The sequence below is a fragment of the Triticum dicoccoides genome, chromosome 7B (assembly GCF_002162155.2).
Source record: "Triticum dicoccoides isolate Atlit2015 ecotype Zavitan chromosome 7B, WEW_v2.0, whole genome shotgun sequence".
In the NCBI taxonomy this organism is placed as follows: Eukaryota; Viridiplantae; Streptophyta; class Magnoliopsida; order Poales; family Poaceae; genus Triticum; species Triticum dicoccoides.
Window position 1 is genome coordinate 168,815,952 of NC_041393.1, and position 9,910 is coordinate 168,825,861.

Here is a 9,910-nt window from a genome sequence, read left to right on the forward strand (position 1 = left end):
CGGACGTCGGGGCCACATCACAGAAAGGGCTTTAAAAGAAATGCCACAGTCGGACGTCGGGGCGACATCACAGAAAGGGCTTTAAAAGAAATGCCTCCGTCGGACGTCGGGGCGACATCACAGAAAGGGCTTTAAAAGAAATGCCACAATCGGACGTCGGGGCGACATCACAGAAAGGGCTTTATTCACAAGTAAATAATACTCATAATAAATATTCAATTCATGATAATAAACAGGTTAGTCCACCCACAGGAATAACATTTAACCGGACTTAGCACTCATGGGATTCACCGGAGTCTCTGTCATCAAACTGATACTGTTAGGACAAGATAATACGAATTTGGACATGGAATAGATGATTCAAGGAATGTATGACTCTGCAGAGTTTGTACAAAAAATTTCCCACAGCCAACGGATTTCCGTAGTCACGAAGGACTAGTTCCGTTTACGGTTTTTGGAAGAAAACACAGCTATCCAGTACACACCCAACCTACCTCTCGATGCCAGGACTCACCCTAGACATCATCCAAGAAAAACTTTTGAGACGGGGAGATCACAATCTCGAATAGCATGGGATCAAATTTATATACGCCCGCTCTAAGGGGTGCCCCCCTCTCGGTCCCAACCGGAAACACCCATGCCCCCTGACTGGATGACTGGCTTTAATCCAGGGCCATGGAACCATCATCCCTGCCTCTCCTTTTGGTGTGTATCAAGAAAGCGGTTTGCAACTTACTAAACCATATTCCTTGCGGAAAACATGTGGTAGTACAGGGAAGGAAATGAGAGGAGCTGGACCGATACGGTTTGACACTGAAGTCATATAGTCTGGCATAAGACTGGCATGCTACGACACTGCCATCTTACCCATCCTCATGCCAACACATGGCCATTCATACTACATCCATCCACTTATGGATCATCGAACTTACCTACCTCAACATTGCATAAAATAACGTTCATCGATATGCTCATCAACATGCCATGAAACTAACTAAATGCAAAACATGCCAAGACACTCATCATATCAAAAGTTCAAACATGCTTGCCTTGTTCAGAGTAGTCGGAGCCTAGCTCGGTGAAGTTCGCGGCTCCGTCACCTCCTTCGGTATCTACGGTATAAAGAAAATATATGCGCTATCGTAAATACCAAGGGGTGCACAAAAAGTATTCCAAATATTTTTCAAATAAATCTGATAAAAAACTAGACAAACTTTTAAAGAGAAAAGAAAAAGAATCAATCAAAAATACCTTTCTGTTTAAAAGTTATAAGGGTTTTAATCCAAAGACTCATCTGTAATGAAACAGAAAGTTTCCAGGGGCTAGTTTATAAAAACAGAAAACGCTTCGGCAGAAACTACGCCAGCCCAAAGGGAAAGCGCATTTGGCAGAAGGCATTTTCAGAAAACGCTTCGTTTAGAAAGGACAGAGAGGCTGACAGCGGGTCCCACTTGTCATGTTTAAACTTTCAAATGGGAGGGACGAGGCTCGTCGGCGCCCGAGGGCTGCGGTGGTCGCCGGCGGCGATCCACGGCGAGGTAAAGGGATCGGAGGTTACCAACATGCTCACCGTGTCCTTCCGCAACGGTGGGTGGTGGTGTTGGTCGCCGGGGAGCACCACGTCGACGGCGGTCTCAACTCTGGCGGACGGTGGTTTGGGCATGGATGGAGCTCGTCGGAGAGGACTGCAAAGGCCAAATTGATGAGGGGGTTAGAGTACTGGGTGTGAGAGAGGGCTACGGATGAGGTTTGGGCGCCGGAGATGGCCTCACCGGAGTGAATCAAGCTGGAGGCCGAGGCGGAGCAAGGCGGCCGGAGTTGGGGAAGGAGACCTCCTCGAGGTCCTCCTGGTGGCTTGGCAGGGTCCTGGGGAGGTGCAGTGAAGGTGCGTGCTCGAGGGCGAGCTCGGGTTCCTTTTTATAGGGGATTCGAGGCGGTGGCCGAGAACGGGGTTCTCCGGCGAAGCTTACGGTGGCGCAGGGCATTGGTCGGGGAGGATTAGGGGTCGAGCGCCGTCGTGGGGGTTCAATGGGTCCGTTTAGGTGCTAAACTGGCCAGGGTTTGGGTGTTTGGGTCGAGATCGACGGAACGCGGGTGGCGCGGCCCGTCGGCGGCAGGGAGCACGTTCCGTGCTTGCCGGGCCACGGTGATGGTGCCACGGGCGTGCGCTGGCATGCATGAGGCCACGCGGAGAGCCAGGGGGCTTTGGGCGGCGCTAAACGGCGTTCTGCCGTGGTGTGCCTTCTGTCGGCCGCCATGGGAGGTCCCGACGCCGCAGAAGACGCCGGCGAGGGCGGGCCAGCGCGCCACTGACGCCAGGAAGGTTCCACGCACGCGTGTGAAGCTCCGGACAAGAGGGAGGGGCTGCGAGCATCGAGCCAAGCGCACTGTGAGCTTGTGACTGAACTCTGAAGAAAACGACACTGTAAAACTGAATTTTATTGAACTTTACTGAAAATGCAAAGAACAGTGCAGCTCAGGTGTTCGACAGAATATTTTTGGCATCTAGGGATTTTTCCTTGAGCTAAAACTTGGTGGAGTGGCTACTCATTGCTCTAGTAGGCTGCATGATTTTTGGTGGAATTTTTGGAGAAGTGTGGATATGAATTTCATCAAATTTGTCAAATCTGGTCCAAACTTGCAGTGAGTGAAATTTGAAATATTTGAAAAGAAGAAGAGTGGATCAAGATGGTTCTAGGTTGTGGGTACTAAAGACAATCCAGGGAAGTTGGTTTGGGATAAAAACTCAAAGGCAAAGTGGTACTTGCTTTGAAAATCACTTAGGCTCAAAATAATTGGCAGAAATGTTTTGGGACATAAAATAATTGAAATAAAATCCAAAACTTGTTTGGACTTGTTGAGACAGAGGATTTAAATTGCTCAAAGGTGGAGGGAGGGGTTTTGAGAAGATTTACTATAGGAGACATGGTAAAACCATGGGTGGTTTCAAAAAGAAAGAAGTCCCAAAACTCCTAGGGTTTCTTTTTTTAAATGAAAATAAATAAGTTTGAGAGGGTAACAACCAGAAGGAAAAGCTTCCAAAAATTCAACACCAAATTTGAACGGGAAAATAAAATCCTTGCCAAAGGAAAGGAAGTTTTTAAGAGGAAGGATTTCTGGAAAAGAAATTTTAAATGCCCTCTTTTAAAATCCAACAAAGTTTTTGATGAAAACCAAATTAAAATTTTGGAGTGTCACAACACCTACCCCCTTAGGAAAAATCTCGTCCCCGAGATTTCAGCTGATCCTTAAATAAGTGTGGATGCTCTATCCGTAGAAAATCCTCTCTTTCCCAAGTTGCTTCACTATCGGTGTGATTGCTCCACTGGACTTTGAAAAACTTGATGGTCTTCTGTCGGGTCCTCCTTTCAGACTCCTCTAATATTCTTACGGGACGTTCCCGATAAGTGAGGTCTGGCTGCACGTCAATGTTTTCATGGGATACTTGTTTCTCTAGGTTGCTTACGCACTTCCTCAATTGCGAGACATGGAACACGTCGTGGACATCGGATAATTCCTCGGGTAAGTCTAGCTGGTAGGCTACCGTGCCTCTTCGTGCCCTTATACAGAAAGGTCCGATGAATCTTGGTGCTAGCTTCCCTTTAATCTTGAATCGTTGCAATCCTCTCATAGGGGATACTCTCAGGTATACGAACTCACCGGGTTCGAAGCTGACCCTACGATGTTTCTGATCATAATAACTCTTCTGTCGACTTTGAGCGGTCTTAAGTCGGTCTCTGATTAGCTTGACCTTTTCCTCGGCTTCTCTGAGCATGTCTGGTCCGAAGATGCGGCTGTCTCCGGTCTCTGACCAATTTAACGGGGTACGACATCTTCGTCCGTATAAAGCCTCAAATGGTGCCATTTGTAGGCTGGCCTGGTAGCTATTGTTGTACGCGAACTCGGCGTATGGCAGGCTTTCTTCCCAACTAGTTCCATATGTGAGGACACATGCTCTCAGCATGTCTTCTAAAACCTGGTTTACGCGTTCTGTTTGTCCATCAGTCTGTGGATGGTATGCGGTACTGAAGGCTAGTTGGGTTCCCAGAGCCTGTTGTAAATGCTCCCAAAATCTTGAGACGAACTGAGTGCCTCTGTCGGATATTATAGTCTTCGGGACACCATGCAGACAAACTATGCGGGAAAGATAAATCCTGGCAAGCCTCTGAGTGGTGTGGGTCGTCTTTATTGGAATAAAGTGTGCCACTTTGGTTAACCTGTCAGTGATGACCCATATGGCATCATTCCCGTGTCGTGACCGAGGTAGTCCGACAATGAAATCCATCCCTATTTCATCCCATTTCCACTCAGGTATTTTGTTCGGTTGCAGTAGTCCGGCTGGTCTCTGATGCTCAGCTTTTATGCGTTGACATGAGTCGCAACATGCAATGAAGGTGGCTATGTCCCTCTTCATACCGTGCCACCAAAATCTTTCCTGAATATCTATATACATTTTGGTTCCTCCAGGGTGGATCAAGTACGGGGCGGTGTGGGCTTCAGCTAAAATTTGTTGTTTAAGGTCTTCTATGTTTGGCACGTAGAGCCTTTCTCTGTACCATAATATTCCTTCATTGTCTATGACGAATTCCGAGGCCTTGCCCATACTCAACTTTCTTTTGATGCCTTCGATGCTGGTGGGACCGGGCTGAGCTCCTTTAATTTTCCCCACAAGGTCGGGTTGTATTTCCAATTTTGATATGGTGCCTTCTGCTACCATTATCAAGTTGAGCTTGGCAAATTCTTGTTGGAATTCGGGCCTCAAGCTGTGCAGATTGTTTTCGTCGGAGCTGGGGTTCCGACTAAGAGCATCGGCCACTACATTTGCTTTTCCTGGATGGTAATGGATACCAACATCATAATCCTTTACCAATTCCAACCAGCGTCGTTGTCGTAAATTTAGTTCTGGCTGCGTGAAAATATATTTGAGACTTTTGTGATCCGTATATATTTCACATCGATTCCCAAGTAAGAAATGCCTCCATTCCTTGAGTGCATGAATAACTGCTGCCATTTCTAAGTCATGAGTGGGATAATTTTCCTCATGCTTGCGAAGTTGCCTTGAAGCGTAGGCGACAACCTTGCCTTCCTGCATCAACACGCATTCGAGACCCTTTCTGGACGTGTCACAATATACTTCAAAATTCTTGTGTATGTCGGGTACAATTAATACCGGTGTTGTTGTTAATTTCCGCTTTAGTTCTTGGAAACTTTTCTTGCAGGCTTCTGTCCATTCAAACTTCTTATCTTTCTTGAGTAACTGCGTCATAGGCTTGGCTATGGTGGAGAATCCTTCAATAAATCTGCGGTAATATCCTGCCATTCCCAAGAAACTCCGTATGTCCGTTACACTGGCTGGTGACTTCCAGCCAAGTACGGCCTTGACTTTCTCTGGGTCCACTGCGATACCGTCTTGGGTCAGTACATGGCCTAGAAAGCCTACTTGTCTTAGCCAAAATTCGCACTTGCTGAACTTGGCATACAATTGGTGTTTTCTGAGCTCTCCTAGCACAATCCTGAGATGTTCTGCGTGCTCTTCTGGTGTCTTGGAGTATACCAGAATATCATCGATGAATACCACGACGAACTTGTCCATAAACTTCATAAATACTTTGTTCATGAGGTGAACAAAATATGCGGGGGCGTTCGTTAACCCAAAAGGCATAACTGTGAACTCATATAGTCCATATCTGGAGGTGAAGGCTGTTTTGGGGATATCTTCTGTTCGCACTTTTAATTGATGGTATCCTGACCTTAAGTCAATCTTTGAGAATACCTTGGCCTGAGCGAGCTGATCAAATAAATCATTTATTCGTGGCATCGGGTATTTGTTCTTGACTGTGACCATGTTAAGTGCTCGGTAGTCTATGCACAACCTTAGTGTTCCATCCTTCTTTTTGGCAAATAGAATTGGTGATCCCCAAGGTGAGGAGCTGGCTCGAATGTATCCTTTGTCTAGCAATTCCTTTATTTGTTTCTTCAACTCAACTAATTCGGATGGTGCCATTCGGTACGGTTTCTTGTATATGGGGGTGGTTCCTGGTGCGAGCTCAATGCTGAATTCTATCTCTCGGTCTGGTGGCATGCCTGGTAGCTCTTCAGGGAATACGTCTGGAAATTCACACACTACTGGAACCTTGTTTAGCTCAGAAACGTCCACCTTATTCAATCTCGGTTGCCGGGGTATCTTTCCCTCCTTGGCTGACACTCTTATTGTCTCCCCTTGGTGGTGTGTGAGAATTACGGTCCTGTTGAAACAGTCGATAAAACCCTTGTTGGTGGTTAGCCAGTCCATCCCTAGGATGACATCCAGTCCTTTATTTTCCAACACAATAATATTTGCGTGAAACTCCAATCCTTCGAACTCAATGACCACATTCTGACAGTAATTCTGAGTAACTTGCTGAATCCCAGGGGACTTGATGACCATGGATTTCTCCAAAGGAAGCATTGAAAAATTATTTTGCAAAGCAAAACTTTTCGAAATGAAAGAGTGAGAAGCTCCAGAATCAAACAAAACCATTGCAGGTATTGTGTTGACAGGAAACGTACCGAGTACGATATCCGGAGCATTTTGTGCCTCCTCTTTGGTTACGTGGTTCAGATGACCCTTCCTGTGGTTATTGTTGGGATTGAAATTGTTTCGCTTGGGCGCTGAATTATTGCCGCCGTTGTTCGGCTTTGGGGTTGAGTTCCTAGGCTTGGGACACTGCTTGGCATAGTGTCCTTCCTCTCCACAGGCGTAACAAGTAACGCCGGGGCGATATGTGAACTCCTTGTCCCTTGCATGAAAATTCTTGATTGGGCGTGAGACATCGGATGAGGATTTGTGTGTCCCACCCTTTTGAAAATCTGTCTTGCTTCGGTGATTGCGAGCATGGTTAGTCTGGTCCCTTTTTCGCTTGCAGATCTCTTCCAGACTGCGTCTCTCATTTTCCAGAGTAATGGCTTTGTCCACCAGTGTTTTAAAATCAGGAAAAGTGTGCACGACCAGTTGGCATTTAAGCGCGGGCGCCAGACCGTCAAGGAATTTCTCCATCTTCTTGATTTCAGTCATACGCTCTTCATTGGCGTAGCGGGACAATAGAGTAAATTGACTGTTGTAATCTGACACTGTCATGTTCCTTTGTTTGAGGTCATCGAACTCTCTCTTCTTGATTTTCATAATACTCTTAGGAATGTGTGCACCATGGAAACCTTCCTTGAAATCATCCAAGGTTATGTCATTTTCGTTGGGATGCATGTGCAGAAAATTCTCCCACCACGATGCGGCTGCTCCTGTGAGATAGTGCGGAGCATACAATACTTTTTCGGGGTCTGAACATTTTGCAATAATTAATTTCCTCTCCATATCTCGAAGCCAGTCCTCGGCTTCAAGAGGTTTGTCAGTGTGAGAAAATGTTTGGGGACGTGTCTTCTGAAGCTCAGATAACTTGGATTGCTGCTGATACTGTCCATGGTGATTCCCCATGTTGATGACTTGGTTCATCATTTCATGATGTTGTTGCTGACTCTGTTCATAAAGGCGGCACATTTGGGAAAGTGCCGTTTCACTGTTCTGTTGACTCGACTGCCCTTGTGTGAAATTGTTGCCTGGTTGAGTGTCATAATCTTCCTCTGGCGGAGTAGGCATGGAGCGAGTCCAAGGACGAGACATTTTTCACTCTGGGGATATATTTTGTAAAACTCATAAGAAAAGCGAAGATGGTCACAAAAACAAATCCAAAATTGCACAAGGATGGCAAATAATTTAAATGACCAAGATCACTTAAGAAAACAAATCGAATTGCGCACGGGGAAGGACTGCTCATTACATATCTTACACGCAGGCGATAATTATACAATACATCACTCAGGATATGCGTACATAATCCTGACATGTTATTTAGGCTAGTGCACTTCTCCAGTTCCTACATGATGCGCAAACAGGCTACTCCTCACAACCTATGTACATATCTTACAAAGCGGTACATCGCATGACGGGCAAGCGCACTCAGCCGGAAATGTTGACGATCTCCTTGGCCCTGCCAAGGGCGAGGAGTAGTGAGGTTGGGAACTCGACTTCCTCCTCACTAATAGGCTCCAGACGTGAAGAGCTGTGTCGGGTAGATGGAGCGGGTGCCAGGGGCGGAGCAACACGAATAGGAGTAGGCACAACGGGTGGTGCAGTCCGCACTAGAGTGGGCGCAATGGCCTGGTTGAACTCTTCGGTGGTAGGCAGGCGACGAGTAGGTGCATAAGATGCTGATGACGAGACAAAAGTCAATGGCGGTGCGGCGGGCAGGAGCTCCCTCCTGTTGGCCGCACAGCCATGGACTGAGTCCATGCGGGCAGCTACGAAGTTGTCCACCAGGTTGTCGAAGGCTGCCTCCAGAGCCCGGAGATACTCAATAAGCATCTCAAAAGCCTCATCTCGTTCTCCTCTGGGGCAGCAGGATGCGTAGTGACAGGTGTAAGGCACATGGCATGGAAGATAGCGGTAGCGACGAGTCTTCATCGCGGGAAGGACATCCCTGAGGCGAGCTATCGCCTCACGGGCTGCCATCTGCATAGCATGCCTCTCCGTAGTCATGGCTCTTCCCACGAACCGGAAGTGGCGTAACTCACCACGCCCTCCCCTGAACTGCACCGTGGCCTGGTGCATGGTCAGACTGTCGTTGACCTTGTGCTGGTAGAGTGTGAAGACTGGGCGCACAGACGGCCCCATCGCGACCTGAACGATGAAGGAGAGAAGCTTGACGAACCCATCAGGCACGTTGGCGAAGGTCTGAGACTCGCAGCTGTTGTCGGTCATCTACAAAGGTAAGCAAAAATCTTGAATGGTCAGATCAGAAATTTATGCTGACAGTCAGAAAATGACTACAATTGCAAAAATATAAATTAGCTCTATCATGCTAATAACCAATTAGCGATCGCACCTAGTGGCTTCCTACAGTCAGCCTAGCTCTGGTACCAAGCTTGTCACGACCGGTTTTCCAATAAAAATATTTATTGAGAAACCAATCTTTTGAGTCCAGTATGAGAGAAATCCTCCTCACTGGTAGACAAATTCTTGATACAATAAGCCAGTAGCATAGGATATATTACAGGGTTGAGCTAGGGCTGCTCAACAAATTATTACAAGTGCGCCAATAATTATACATAATGGCGGATATAACACAATGGTGTGGTGGCATACTACTGACTCGAGGATAAAGTGATGGTGGAATAACACAGTGGGGAGTGTGATAACACGACTCTCAAACTGGCATCTCATCGAGCGTCGAGGTGAGGCTCGATAAATTTATTCGGGTTGCGGAAGCGGATATAAAACAGTGACCAAATCCAGGGTCGCACGAGACTGACTGGGATTCCTCTAGGCATCGGACTCGCTATCGAACTCTTCATCCATGAGATCGCCTTCGTTAGCATCTGGCCAAATCAACAAGCCAGTGAGTACTTTGAAAGTACTCGCAAGACAGTTCGGACGTAAGATATAACAAATGCATGCATGAATGTGTCATGATTAATTCACCAATGTACATTTAAAGTATTAGCAGGCAAGGTAAGCAAAGAGGGAATCGGCGGTAGTCCACCTGAAATACCTACAGAAATACAAATGGAAACTGATCGGGTGTCTGAAGCGACGCCTCGAAAGGTGAACAAATAAATAAAGGAGAAAATCATGCCACAGTCAGGCGTCTTAGCGACACCACATAAAGGGCTTTAAAAGAAATGCCACAGTCGGACGTCGAGGCGACATCACAGAAAGGGCTTTAAAAGAAATGCCACAGTCGGACGTCGGGGCGACATCACAGAGAGGGCTTTGAAAGAAATGCCACAGTCGGACGTCGGGGCGACATCACAGAAAGGGCTTTAAAAGAAATGCCACAGTCGGACATCGGGGTGACATCACAGAAAGGGCTTTAAAAGA